We start from the raw sequence: 14,896 nt of genomic DNA on the forward strand, positions 1-14,896 counted from the left end.
AAATAACTCAAACTCAAACATTAACTGCCAGTATTAGAGTATTTATAATTCTGACAGCATTGTTGCTACTTGGCCAACACATTTCAGTAACATTGCCAACTACCAAAAAAAACAAAATTGGATTTGGCTCCTTTATTTTTAGTTCCCAGATAAATAGATTCAAATGTGTCTGTCAATAAGTTTACAGGCTGTAATCTGTGAAAATGTCAACAATGTCCACAATCTTTGAGTGGATTTATGTTTTGTGGTTTTATTGTGACAGCCAGAACCAAATAGTAGTCAGTTCTCAGATTTATCAGCATTATTTAAGTAAGCTTGTGATGAAGTAGAGTCACCTAACAGAAGTTCCCACTTGATTTAAAAAAAAAAAACGAATTGGAGAGCTACAGTATCACAAGAAACACTCTTGTAATGTTTATTGAAAACAAGCAACATCTCTTTCTTTTATTGGCAATATCACAAAATCCTCTATTGAGGGGTTCTTCTCTTACATAGTTAAAAAATAAATTAGTGACTTTACATACATAAACACCAGTTTGAGAATATAAAGTTTCATCATTCACTGTAGCAATAATCAACACAAGTCAGTCTTAATTTAGTAGAATAAATCTCACTCTTTCTTCTTAATGCTTTCAATCCTCTTGAGAATTTCACTGCGATTGTCTGCAGTCTTAACCAGAGGAGATTAAGAACAGCCTCCACAATCCTAAAAGATGGATTATTTTATACTTAGCAGAGAAACAAAAACAAAATACAGGACAAATACAGAGGTAGCAATGAAGTGCATTTAGAACTGAGAACAGGAGACACTTTTTTACAGAAAGAGAAGTGAGTGTCTGGAACAACCTGATAAAGTTGTGCACCGTGGAGGCATGGTGGTTAGTGTCACGATCATAATCCCTTCTCTTAAGGGTGCTCCGGCTCTTTCTTGTTTTGCTAATAATGTGCACCTGCCCCCAATCCTGCCCCTCCTTATTTAGGATGGGCGCTCTTCTTACTCTTGGCTCTGCATCGGAAGGCGGTCGCCCGGAGGCCCGCCTACCATCAAGTCGCCTTCTTCCGCGGCTTGAGGCCACAGGCCTCCTATAGGCGTCCTGACCCTGCTGAGTCCGGGGCTCAGAGCACCCCGTTTTTATTCCCTGTCCCTGTACCGTATCCCATTCTGGTACGGTTGGATCGCCCGGATTTGGACTTTTGGACTTCGCCCCGGATTTCCCCACTGGACTCCTTGGACTTGTACGCCCCCTGAGCACCAGCTCACCATCGTCACGCCCCCCTGTCTGTCAACCCCTCCTGATCCTTGTCGTCTCCTCCCCGTCGTCCTTTTCCACTTACTTCTGGATTATACTGCCTGCATAGGGTCCAGAAGTATGCTTCACAGTTGCAGTTAGCACTGCTGCTACACCAGGGTCTTGGGTTTGAATCTGGACCCGAGTCCATGTCTGTGTATAGTTTGCATGTTGTTTCCATGAAAAATACAAATTTTCTCAGGGGATCCTGGACTCAACTCTCTCAAACTAACCAAAGCATCCAAGTTAGATCTGAATTGAAAAGCGAATTTCATGCTTTACGTTTGTTCCCAGTACAGCTAGTACTGGCTATGGAAAAATAGGGCAATAAAACCAAGATGAGTGCAATGGCTTGAGTGACCTTCTGTAATCTCTGACCATATCCATAAAAACATCTTATTGGTGCCATCTCCAAGAATGGTTGGAGACCTTCCGATTAATAAATTCTAGTAAGCCAAACAGAATATTGAAAACAATTTTCATTGCTTCCCTCCAGTTTCTTGAGAGGAAAGAAAAAAAAATCTGTCTGGTTTTCCTAGAAACAAAATGCAGTTTTCCTGAGTTCCAAAGGCATTTGGGAAGTTAATGGAGTAGAGGCTCCGGAAACCTGAAAAAATGAATTATGTCCAAGCTGTGTGTAATATTCAAGCATCTGTTACCCATTTTTCTATAAATCTTGTGCTATCTGTTTATTTACCTTTCACTCGCAATCCTGTTCTGGTTTATGAGAGTTTCCTGTAGAGAGAACTCCTGCTGGAGGTTACCATGGTAACCGTGCAACATTGAACCAAAGAGGTTGGAAGGAGTGAAGTGAACGGCGATATACAGAGGGAACAGATGGCTTTCAGTGCACAACAGGTTGGTAACAAACTGGAACCGAAGACAAACCACAAAATGCGCTTTACATTGTTTGAATTGCTGATTCGATTGATCGCTCGCATATGATCTTAGAGTTGTGCAATTTTCTAGGAAGCAGTTGTAGCTTTGAAAATCAACACTTATGTTTCCTTTTGGAATGTTCTTCGTCCCTTTTATGGTAGCACTCCACTGAGCATTTATCTGCCAAGACCTGAAATAACCCAGTGGGCTCCATGTGACCTTTTACACAGCAGCAAGAAGTCTGGCAGGAAGGTACTGTAAAGACATAAAAAACAAAGATATTCTCCTTTGTCAAATTATTTTGTATTTGAGATTTAAATGTATTTATGGTATACACCAAGGAAAGTTTTTTGATTGACAGATTAATGGCATACAGGTACACCTTGGCCATTCAATTCTACTAATATCCAGCTCACTGCTTGGTTTTTAATTTTTCTGTGGACCAATTCTGGTAGACAAGCTTCATGGCCTAATTTATGTAAGTAAGAGCAGCTATTATCAACCAAACACAATCAGAAAGTTTGGCTGGATAGCTTTTGATACCCAACATTAGTGTGAGTTTCTGAGGATATCCCAGCGAACTTATCTTCACCTAGAGTCAGCACAACTCAGCCAGTTTAGTATCGCTGCTGTCAAATATGAAGCACTGCAATTCCCAGGCATAACAGATGAGCGTGCCCTGATAAGTAATTTAGAACTCTGTGCAAGAGGAAAACAGGTTTAGACAACATGTAGAAAGCAAAGCAGTGGGGAATGGCCCCGTTCAGTCACCTAACCAACTGGAGTTATCATATTTCGAGTGACGGTTTCACAGCTTAAAAACCTTGAAGCTAAGCCTTCCAGAGTTGATCATTATTAGATGTCTGGAGACAGAGGGCAGATGCTCTGTTATGAAAACCACAGGAGAGAGAGGTGGAAATAGTTTCAGAAAGACTAGGTTTCGAAAAAGGTTTTCTGTACCTGTTTTACCCAGACATTACTATATTTTAATATATGGGTAAAGGATATTAAAATAGACCAGGCCTTATCCTAAGGTCAATTACTTTGTTTTAAGTATTCCTCAACTTGTAAAAACACTTACTACCAGTGCAGGATTAGCTCTGTGTCACAAACGTTGTGGATTTGAACATTCAAATTTTCATCCCTATCTGACTGCAACAGGCTTTCTCCAAGCTGTGAAGCACAACTGCCTGAGCTGTCCACTAGGAGCAGCAGTAAAAGCTAGTGTCTCCACTTAGCAGTAACTCTCCTGTAGGTACTTTTAGAGCTTGATTGACGAGTTCAGCTCTGCTCTGCCCCTGCCGACATTCAACTGTGGTCACTTGCAGGCTCAGAAGTGGGAAATATTGCTACACCAAAACACTGGTTCATCTCGCTCTGCAGAATTTAACTCTGTCTAGATTTCAATTTCAAAAGCACCTCAACAAAGTAGTGTGTCTGTGTTCTAGCCAAGGTTATTTCATAGTTAATCTTTTCACTAAAGCCGGCTGTGAAATGTTGCTTTCTGGCAGCTGCGATTGAAACCCTGGCATTTACTATAACTTGCCATTCAGGAAGCAGTTGATACGGAGCAGTGCTCTACCTGGCTATTAGGAAGTTTCTCTTGACTTGTCAAGTGAGCCCCCCGAGCCTTACAACGCAAAAGGAGCCTACTGCAATTAGGCCAGTCGCTACATTTTGGCTCCCCTGTCATTGCTACTCATCCTTAACTCCTAAGATTATTCTGCTGGAACTTTTTAGTTGAAGCTTGGAAGTACTGAAGCAGATGTACTTTGCCTGGTGAGAATTGCAATTAAACAGCTCATTACAACACACCTGTTAATTGTTAATAACTCTCAGCAACAGAAAAAAAGGAAATTATTTTCATGGTTTGAATCAATCTTCTCCACACCCCATTCAGTTTCTTTAATTTCTAACCCACATAATGTTGTTACTTAACAGAAGTCCAAGGAGGACATCAAATTCTAATATTCCACTTTTGCACCCCTACATACAGTATAAACACACCTTTCCAGCACCCCTCCCTCCACTCCAGCTTCACCTTTTCAGCTGACTCCCTGGTTAATTTCTTCTAAGTTAAGGGTATTGAGACATTGATGGTTTTCAGCCAGTACTGTCAACTGATCAGTCAGATGAGATAACCTGAAAGTTTAAAGTATCCTTTATTTTTGTTGCCTGGTTGTTAAATTATAATTTTACCAAACTCCTGAAACACCTACAGTGGATTCACTATGAATCCTAAACAGGGAAAATCTTGTTGGATGGGTGTCTTTTTCATTAATGTCCTTACACAAGAAAGAGGAGGATGCTGGGACACTGACTGAATTGGGATCCAAACTATACAGAACATCTCAAACATAGGGATACATAGAAACACAAAGATAAAGAAAGATGAAACCGGTGTTTGATGGAGTGAAATCTGAACTCAAAACAAACTATTCTGCAAGAGAAATACTCTTACATAAATCTCAATCTTTGAACATCACCTTTTTGAATGACAAGGAAGTGAACATTTAGAATAAGTTTTGTTTGCCTTTCATTTGCCACCTCTTAGCTGTTTTTGCATGGCCTGCGAGATTTCTTCTGTTTTCTGATTATGCTATTCATCTTCAATTCAATAAAGTAAAAAAGTGGTTCATTAAAAGAAAAGAAGACCATGCTGACTCAGTGAGAAGCCAACAGAAGAGCCAAGCAGCCTTATTGGATGAACACATACAATGTTTTCTATTTTGCAGTTCATTTAAATTGTACTGCAGTCTCTGAGGGACCCTCAAGGAGAACTTTTAATCTGAGTGTGCTTTGTAATGAAAATAAAACAATTTTAGTTTACAGGCTTCAGAGACTGCAGATAAACTCATTTTACATTTGTAATTATCCATAAATGCATGGAAAACACCACTCAATTTCTCCTGTCTTTGTAGTAAGGGTTATTTTGCAGCTTTGTGCTAATATAATAGACAATTGAAAAACCCTTTTGGCTGTAGCAAAATTTCATAAGGAAAAAGGAACATTTCCAATTGAAATAGTTTGTTATTTCATCTGATATTATAGAGCACACTGCATGATTAAAAGTATTTCTGCATACATAAACACACATACTGCATAGTCAGAAAAATACATATTTATTTAATATTTAACAATAAAGTACCTACAGTAAATATTTCATCAGTCCCTCAAGTTGTAGGTCAATTCTGAAAACTTCAATAACTTTTTTTTGCAATAAAGCATCTAATAATCTTTCAGTGGAGTATATTTATATTAATAGTTATTACTATGATTTGTAAGATATTTAGCTACAAAATAGAATTATGTAACTTTCAGTGAGCTACTGTAGTAAATATGCCTTTAGTGACCTCTGAAAAATATAATTGCCTCTAGTGACTTGTGAACAATACATTTGCAACACATTTACACTATATCTGAAAGTGTTGTCAGCCAGAACACAAGATAGGCCAATAATATTATTCACACTAATATCGACAAAAGAACACGAGTTGGTTTTAAAAATGGGGGTTTCTGAAGGTTTGTATCCATATTAAAAACACCTTGCTGAAATATTAAAAAGTATTACAAACTTACAATCATGCTCACTTGTACAGCAACAGTATGTATTTTATAGGAGCAATTTGACTGAAGTACTTTACACAAGGGTACAAAAGCAATGTCTCCCCATAGCCTACCACCTTTATCGATTCATTCTCATTCATTTATAAAAAAAAAAGTCCAAACAAATTCAATGATTAAATATTATAGAAGAGTAACACTTACCATGACTGTTGGGAAAAGCTGAGTGTGAATGTTTTTAATGGGTTTGAACTTTGGGTAAAAAAATCACTGTGTCTGAAGGACTTCTAGAAAACCTGCAATAAAGTCAGCTGTTATTTTTTTTTTGCCATTTTAAAAGCAAAAAAAACGGTACTTTATCCCTGCCTACACTCTGAAAAGTGAAAACAAGACCCCAGTGGTTTAATTTCTTGCATGAACAATCAGCCCACCTCAATGGAAAAAAGGAACAGTCTGTGTTTTTGCCTCAGATAATGTAATTAAGTGACACCCTAAAGGAATAAACAATTACATTTGCATTCTATAAATTCTCTTGATACATGCTCTGTAACTCAGATATACCGCTATATCCTCCACATATCTTCTCTCTTAACAAGTGGAAAACCTCTGAAAATCCTGTCTTTAATGTATGTTTTACTAATTTGTGCAACTCTAATACAGTTCCCCTAGTAACTCCAATCTAGTCACCTTTAGATTATTATCCTACTTCATCCCATTCAAGTTTTCATTTAGATGGCCAGAAGCATGAACTAAAGAAAGCTTGGTATAGAATATTTCTGACTGCATACAATTCAAACTTGTTCCCTGAAACATAGTTTCAACAGACAAATAACCATAGATGGGTCCATAGAAGATTATTTAAATGAAACTGCAAACTTAAATTTAAAGGTGTATTTAGATTTAATATTAAATATGGGCATGTTAAATGGATATTCTGTAAGGTTTGACAGGAACTTTACTTTTTACTTTGAAACTAAAATAAAAATATTCTAATATATAATCCTTTCCTTGTAGGTGCCCTTAAGATGCCCTATGGATGCGTACAAGGTACAGTACCTTGAGACAGACACCCTGAGAATATTATTTTTCCACTATTTTCCATCTTTCTGCTTGGTATCTTTTTATATACAGTAATGCAGATGCCCAACCTTTCATTTGCTTTAACTGGGCAAGATAAGATGGCAGTGTACGCAAAACCATATCAGCCCCTCTGTGAACAGCAGTATAAATGCTATATCTTGTGAGGGATGGCATTGGAGGCACGTTTCATAAACATACTTCAAAATACATGGCTTACGGAAGTTCAGCTGTTCATCTATTTCACCTTATGGCCTAGATAGGATTTTTAAAGAGGTTTGTGATTGCATCCCTGCTGACTGCTGGTGTGGCTGATGAGAAATATAACTGCACCCGAGCCTGGGAGACAGTATATTTTTAGAGAGGAGATGAAAATATGTGAAGTATACAGTATAGATCACACACCAACATCTAGTATTCTTGGATTATAGGTATAGCTAATGAAAACCCAGAGAATCTGTTCCTTTCAGTACTTGGTAATGAATCTGAAGCAGTAAGAAGAAATCCATTCTTGAGCCTAGAGGTTCATTATGCTGGAGTTTTTACTGTACTGTTTCTTGTAGCATTAAGTGGACTGAAAGTGCATGAGTCTCTCCTCAGTGGGGATGCTACTTCATCTCACCAGTGCTGGTACTTCCACAGCCATGAGGACAGGAGCAATTGAAGTACAACAACTGCTGTGGAAAGTCAAAATCACAAATTTCCAATAAAGAGTCTCAAGCCCTAACCACTGCTCATTTTGACCCCCATTAAGTGCTGACTAGAACAGGACTCCAGACAAAGTATCCCTCATGTCAACATAGTGAGAGCGTTTCTCTGTTCAGAGAGGTTCTCTGTTTCTAATCTTATCCACCATCATGCATTTGTCATCTTTGCCTGCATCAGCCCCTAGCCAGGTGGTGCTACTACAGTACAGTAGATGTTGTGCACATGCCATTTAGTAGACTGTTTTTGTAAGCAACTACCATTAATAATAAGAGATTACTCTTGTGTTTCTTGAGTTTGGAGACCAGATTAAACAATCAAATTCAGTCTCACTCTGACATCTGGATCAAACAGTGCAATCTGTCTGCTCCCCCTCCCCATTAATTACTCTGAGTTTGAATACAGATCCCTCTAAAACGGATCTGCAGTTTTGTTATAGTGTGCTGTGAGTGGTGCCCAAACATTGCTGAATTACAGCAGTGTTAGGAATGTACAGAAAAGTACATACATGAGTACATAAAGTAATGTAAAAACTTTAAGTATAAAGTGTTCAGCGTTGATCCATAGAGTGAAGACGTACAGTAAATGCTGCCTCGATTGTGTTATCGGAACTGAAGAAGCCAGCTGACATTTCTGTGGCACTACTGTTAGAGAGGTATCATGGCATGACAATCCTTTGTGTTGAGTTCACAACAGGGGAGACGGTAAGACAAGTGCAAAGACTCAGCCATACCATATTGTCTCAGTATTGTTTTCTGTATTTCAGGACTGTTTTCAAGTCCTTATATGGAGATGGGATCATAAGTCAGTGGGGCTCCACAGTTATAATGAACCTTTTTCATTAAAGGCTATATTGAACCATTTCAAAACAGAGTGCACAAAATCTAATATAAACCTGCTTCTAGCTTGACTTTAATGGCAGAAAATGATTTTCAAAAGGTCCTTTTGGCCTTCAAAATTGTATCCTGTGATAGCAAAGCTTCGTATTTCTATTACTGACTTTTAATTGATCCTTCGTTTTAACTGAAATATTAAAGCCCACTGCAACAGCTTAGTACAGGTTCATAACTGGAACAGTAAGGCACAAAATCTTTTAAAAGAATGCACAATTGACTGGAATATGTGAAAGTGTTCCAGACTGGTGTTCACTTACTTTATTTATGTTGGTGCTCATCTCAGACGTACTTTATATTCTTTTAAGAGAGATGTTTTTGAAATAATAGTACTTACACTCTGTAATATTATATATGGTATATTATCTGCCCCTCAACTGAAAGAAAAGATGTAATGGGGTTTGAAAATTGTAGTGTTATATTTCCTGGTTTCTATAGCTGTCCTCCCTCTCGGAAAAAAATAATGCTTGAAGTTTGATATTCTTTCTCCAAGAAGCAGTGGGCAAAAAATAATAAATGTTTTGGCTGTATGTATGTTTTTCACCTCTGATATGTGCAATTATTTTGTAACTGTAAGATCCGAACAATAAAGTCTAAATCTCACTGGCTACAAGTACTAAAACCAGCAGCTCTTGTGTAGGACTTGAAAAGAAAAGTTCAGCTTCTGTACAGCAGGTACAGATATTGAATTCTGCAGGTTTTCTTTATCTCAATTTCTAAACATCTCTTCACCTGGGAGATGTGTCAGACTGACCCAATTAAAGTTTAACTGGGCCAAATGTCTCTTCTTCAATCTTAGGCTGTTGACATTTTAAAGAATCATAGAAAAATTGCTGGGATTCTGGATGATGAGGTCCAGAATGTGGGAAATTTGGGACTTGATGAACCTAGTCAAAACATTTTTCTTCTGTCCAAATTCTGAAAACTAGTACTGTTAATTTTTTGGTTCCCAACTTCAGTATTACCAGGTCACAAATTCATAAACAATATTATTACAATATCAGTCCCTGGAGCCATGTTTGTACTAAGTATTCTAAACAAAACTTTCTTGTTCTGAAAAATGCTATTTAACAGTATGTGTTAACAACGTCTTTTAAATTGAAATAAGACACCTGACAGTTTAAGGAAACATTTATCTTGTTCAGTGTTTAGAACCCCCATTACGTCTTTGATACCTTTTATAACCACCAGTTTAGTAAAGTTTATTTCATTTTTAGGGGAAGCAGCATGGTGGTTAGCACTGTGGCTTCACAGCTTTTGATCCCAGTGATCCCATTCTGACATTCAGTGTCTGCCAGTTCCAGTGCCAGAGCTATTTGTTTCCTTCAGTGTCCTCCCACCTTCCAGAGACATGCATGCCCACTTTGAGAGGTGTCTCTATACAGTATGTTCTAACCCTTGAGTTCTTTGTTCATGAGTGGAGTGACATTGGTGCCTGTCTCCCCTCCAATCCCCTTACCAGTTTGAAAGAGAGACTGGTGTCCTGACGTATAAGTCAGCAAACGACTTATATATCTCCTCTCCAGGAGTCCAGAGCAGGGCCTTCATGTCTGTCAGAGAACAGATTACTCTTACTAATCCAGATATAGATCACTTACTGTATGTACCATGTGACATTGAGTGCATAAGAATTTGTAACACTGCTGTTGGTTGCAGACAACCATTGAATATTACAGCAAGAAACAAGGAACAATGCATTACAATACACATGCAAATGTGTGGATCTGTCCCACTCATTCAATTAATATCCCCATATGAGAACTGTTTTATTATAATACAATTGAAATACAATTGAACCCAGCTATAGACTGAGCAGACATTAACAGGCTAAAAACATTGGTCTTGATACTGGGAATCTTTACAGTCTTCCAGGTGGAAGGTGACTGTATCAGTACTGGTAGATTTAACCATACTGGATGTCTATTTAGTTTAGAGATTTAGAGATTGTAGATACCAGCCAGCGATCATCGATACTAACTGAAAAACTTCCTCATTCCACAATCTCTAAACGGACAGGCACCAGATACAGAGGGCAATGAAGTGCATCGGTGAAAAAACAAATTACTTCTTAAACTCAAGGCAATGCCCATTCTCAACAGTGTCTGGGCAATTCCACACAATATCCTGAACAATCACAGTCACAGTAATTTAATAACTGTGCTTAAACTATGAAGGGACATTTTTCTGTGTCTTTGCAATATATTAGGAACCAGATATCATTTTGAGCTTAGAATCAACTGTGTTTTAGTCTACACAGTTATCTTGCACTATTCCTTCCTTTCTGTCCAGAACATAACACCCTATAGATGAAAACACACATCTTTTACAGAGTGTGTATTCTGCAACTCTGAAACTCTGATTTATTTGCCTGCTCTTAAAACAAGAGGCTTGGGTAAATTCAATTCAGGTTTATTGCAAATCAAAATTGCAGCAGTTTGGCACAGTATCCTATGAAGATGCACATAATGTCACCACGAGTGTCTGAAAAGCAGAAAAAGGAGGGTTCAATTTAATACTGTGTGGATACAGAGTAGGTTTAACAGCACCTGGAATGTTTATAATAGTTGTTGAAAATGAAAGGGAGTTTTGATAGATTGTAGGTTTGTAGTGTGAAGGCTACAGAACAACAACAAACGAAATAAATTAAAATTGAAGGAGGAAGTCATACTATGCAGCAGCTCACAATTCATCACGTACTTCCAGAAGATACAGTATGTGCAAACAGTTTACTTAACAAATACCAGATTCTGACTTGAATCTTATTAGTGTTAGTGTATTAGTGTATTATTAGTGTATGATGTCAATTTCCTAGAAATGGGTGGGTTTAATTTCACTAAAAAAAAGCTCAAGAACGATGATCCCAGGTGTCTCATCCTGCTGCAGAGAAATGTTTGCCATAAAAAAGTGGAAAATAGATACAATCTGTCAGTCTTAGAATCTGAGAGATCTTCAGAGGGAAACTATCCTGAAAATGTATAAAGGTACAAAACACAAACAAAACTTTTCCCACAATGACAGAAGGATACAAAACAGGTTTTCAAGGGTGCCATTAGCAAAATGCCAGAAAAAAAATAATTCTCAGAACTGTCTATATCCTTTAGGAGACTTACATTATATACACACACTGTAATTCTATCTAGCTGCTGTCAGAAAACCAGAAGTACAATAATTAACAATAAATGTCAGTGGTGGACTATTAAGAATTCTAACATTTTGGTGAAAAATAGTGTACCTTGAATTAATGGAGCATTTTTACTAAAAGAAAGTTCAGGTTCCATTACAAACAATGCAGATTGAAAAATGTATTACAGTTAAGACTGGCTTGGACCAGGTGAGCTATGGGGTTAGCACCAATGCACACTACAGTTTATAACAATACTGTGCAAAAATTGCTTGGCTTGACAAACCCCTTGCAAACAAGAGGGAAATAAAATTAAAAGTCCAATCATACTATTGCTAGGATCCCCCAAGTGGGAGAGCACAATTACCGATTTCTTCTGGGAGTTTGTGATTTGGTGTTAAATGTTGCCTCATGCAATTCATTTTACTTGTACTGCCCAGCAATTCAACTTTTGAGGCAAATACAGTATAAAGCAAATCTTAAAAGTCTCAAAACATGAAAAGGAAAATGCCTCTTTATTGACAGGTCTGCAAAGGAGGGTTAATGTAAGGTGTGTAAATCAAAGTATGAAACTTGTCCTAAAACACAAGCAGGTTCTTCACTGCAGATACTCACATATACAGTAAGTAAAATAGTGAGTTATCTGAATTATTAATATCAGGTAAAGAAAATAATTTCTTTATTTTTGCCTCTCAATGAAAGTTCACAACAGCAACATCCAAGAATCAGATACAGTACTTTGTGAATGATTATGAAGTATTTAAGTGTATTATATAAGACTTTATTGATCCCGAAGGAAAATTGATTATACTGTATTTAAGTATACAGTAATATGTTTTGGCTTAACCACTTTGTTATGGGATAACTCCTTGAAAATGAAATATTATTGAATCTGGATCTGTAGAATCCCTTTTTGAAAAGTTTTGAACAAACAAATAAATAACAAATTATATTCAACCTGTTGTATGAGACAGCATATTCAGACAAGACAAAGCTCTTGTCAAAGCTGCATTTCCCCAGGAAGCTGTTGGCAATGTCCTGTCTCCTGCTGTCACTATCAGTCAATATCTGCTGTCTGCAGGAAAAGAGCAGATCCTCTGCCTCATGATTTCACCAGAGGGGGAAGGGAGAAGGAAAATGACTGGTTGCGGGACTGTAGGATCTGTGAGTTTTTCCAAAGAGTTTATAAAGAATTTCAGAGACTTTGGTTTCAAGAGAGACACTTCGTAGAGGTAAGATCACTTTATTGGCCATATGCTGTACACTTTCTTGTATTAGGAATTTGCCTTTTCACATACCCCAACTTGCTCTCCATGAGACAAACAGAGGGAGAGAAGCTTGGGGTCAGAGCACAGGGTCAGCCATTTATACGACACCACTAGAGCAGTTGGGGTTAAGAGTAGGATTCCTCTGCCGGCCATGGGATACAAACTAACAACCTTCAAGCCACAGGCACAGATCCTTAGCCACAGAACCACCGCACCGCCCACTGTATGAAAGCTGGTAAGCAGATTAACTGCCTGGTACCTGACAGAGAGACCTTAGGATTTTTGTTTGTGGCCATGCCTGGTTGTTGATTTTTTGCACTACAAACTTTTGTACCTTATTGGGGCAATTGTGTCTGTTTTAATGGGTCACGCTTATTTTAAAAATCTTGTTCAGGCACACCAGCCCTGGGTGTGCCACACAGTGTATAAAGAACTGAGGGGAAAATGGAAATGGTGCAGTTTTATCTGCCTCTCATCAGCAAGTCTCAATGTATAATGTAACGTCACAACAATGTTTAAAGACAGCAAATTGTTGTAAATAATGATAGCTTATCTGTTTTAAACATTCATGTCGAATCCATTTAGTGATTGTGGCATTACGCGGGGGCGTGTTCAGTGTTGGAGGTGGAGGCCTGGATTATGGGCGATGCGTTGCCTTAACAACCTGATTAAGGATGAGCAGCAGCTTTGTGGACCCTTTAAGACACACTGAGCACCTCCCCGGAGGGATGAGCAGACCCCCGCAAGGGGAGAACCTTCCAGGAGCAGTCCCGGAGGTGGTTGTGAGCAGTGATTTTATTTTGTTTTCTTTTTTTTTCTTTTTGACTGTCCCACCACGTATCTATACTGGGACAGGTTGAGTTTTTATTTTTGTTATGGCCTTGCACACCCTTTCTTCCAGACGGGACTCCATTAAATAGGGTAAGTCCAGTTCATTTACCCAGGCTGGACCCTGTTAGATAGGGTACAGTACAGTAAGACCAGCCTGGATGCCGCAGTGCACAGCAGCACATTGCTCTTTTTCCTTTTTGTCTCCGTTTTTTTTCTTTCAGTTTTCGCTAACCTCACACCAGTGCCTCCGCCCCCTCAGACGGGGCGTCGACTTTGACCAGAGGCTCCTCCCATTCCCTCGTTGTTGTCAATCTTAGCGGTGTGCTTTACCACGAATCTCTTGACTGGTCTTTGAAAGTGCACATTTTCACACAAACTCCTCCACAGTCACTCTCTTTGGCATCTGTGTCTGCTTATATAAATATATATATAAAAAATGTAATGTATATATTTATTATTATCTGCATTAATTACCATTTGTGAGAAAGTATGGGAGAGGAACTGGGGAAAAAGCATTGAGCTGTGGGGCAACAATGCACAACAAAACAAAGCTGCAGAAATTACAGAAATTAATTTGCTCTCTATTCAAACAGCTTTTTTTCCCCTGAATTTAATGTGGGAATAAATAATTTAAATAGCGGCCTATTTTAAGGTTTGCTGAACTTAACGCTAGACAACATTCATACCTCCAATAATTTCTACCTTAGTCAGAGACATCACCATTTGAAAGTGCAAATTACATTCACTTCTTGTCAAGGAATGTTATATGAAGAGAAGGGATTGTATTGCTAACAGAAAATGATTTTGCTTCTTTATGTATAAAACAAAGAAATATGGTTTGTGCATTTTTTTTACCTTGAATATGTTCTTGCATTTAAATTTCTTGAAAGCCTGGGAAGACAAGCTTGTAAATCAGGGAGGGAAATGAAGCTTCAGTTATGCAAAATATGCTCTCACAATTTATAACACACATTATGTAGGTGTAATAAGTAAACTTTATTATTTTGTATGCTATGGTCACAAAAGGTGACAAAGTTGACTGTTTGTAAATGGACTTTTGGTTTCAAGGGTGATTCCATAAATCACTGAGACAACACATACAACAATAAATAAGCTCATTTTTTAATATTATTATTAGAGGATGAACCTACAGTATAAAGCAAATGCTAATTAATTCGGCATAAGAAAATCAGTTTCAAGCACACTGAACATAAGTATTATATGAAAACAGAATTTTCATAAACCAGCCTTTAAATTTGTGAGATGCAG

At 38.0% G+C, this 14,896-nt stretch overlaps 1 long non-coding RNA gene across 1 annotated transcript in view; it reads left to right on the forward strand.

The window, feature by feature from the left end:
- The first annotated feature begins 2,083 nt into the window (after positions 1–2,083).
- Positions 2,084–14,896, forward strand: part of LOC107079923 (uncharacterized) — a 36,743-nt gene continuing 23,930 nt past the window's right edge. The window contains exons 1-3 of the long non-coding RNA XR_001480823.2: positions 2,084–2,147; positions 2,330–2,420; positions 6,747–6,779. This is a non-coding gene — a long non-coding RNA (uncharacterized lncRNA). The remainder of the gene's footprint in view (positions 2,148–2,329; positions 2,421–6,746; positions 6,780–14,896) is intronic.

The sequence above is a fragment of the Lepisosteus oculatus genome, chromosome 26, assembly GCF_040954835.1.
Source record: "Lepisosteus oculatus isolate fLepOcu1 chromosome 26, fLepOcu1.hap2, whole genome shotgun sequence".
In the NCBI taxonomy this organism is placed as follows: domain Eukaryota; kingdom Metazoa; phylum Chordata; class Actinopteri; order Semionotiformes; family Lepisosteidae; genus Lepisosteus; species Lepisosteus oculatus.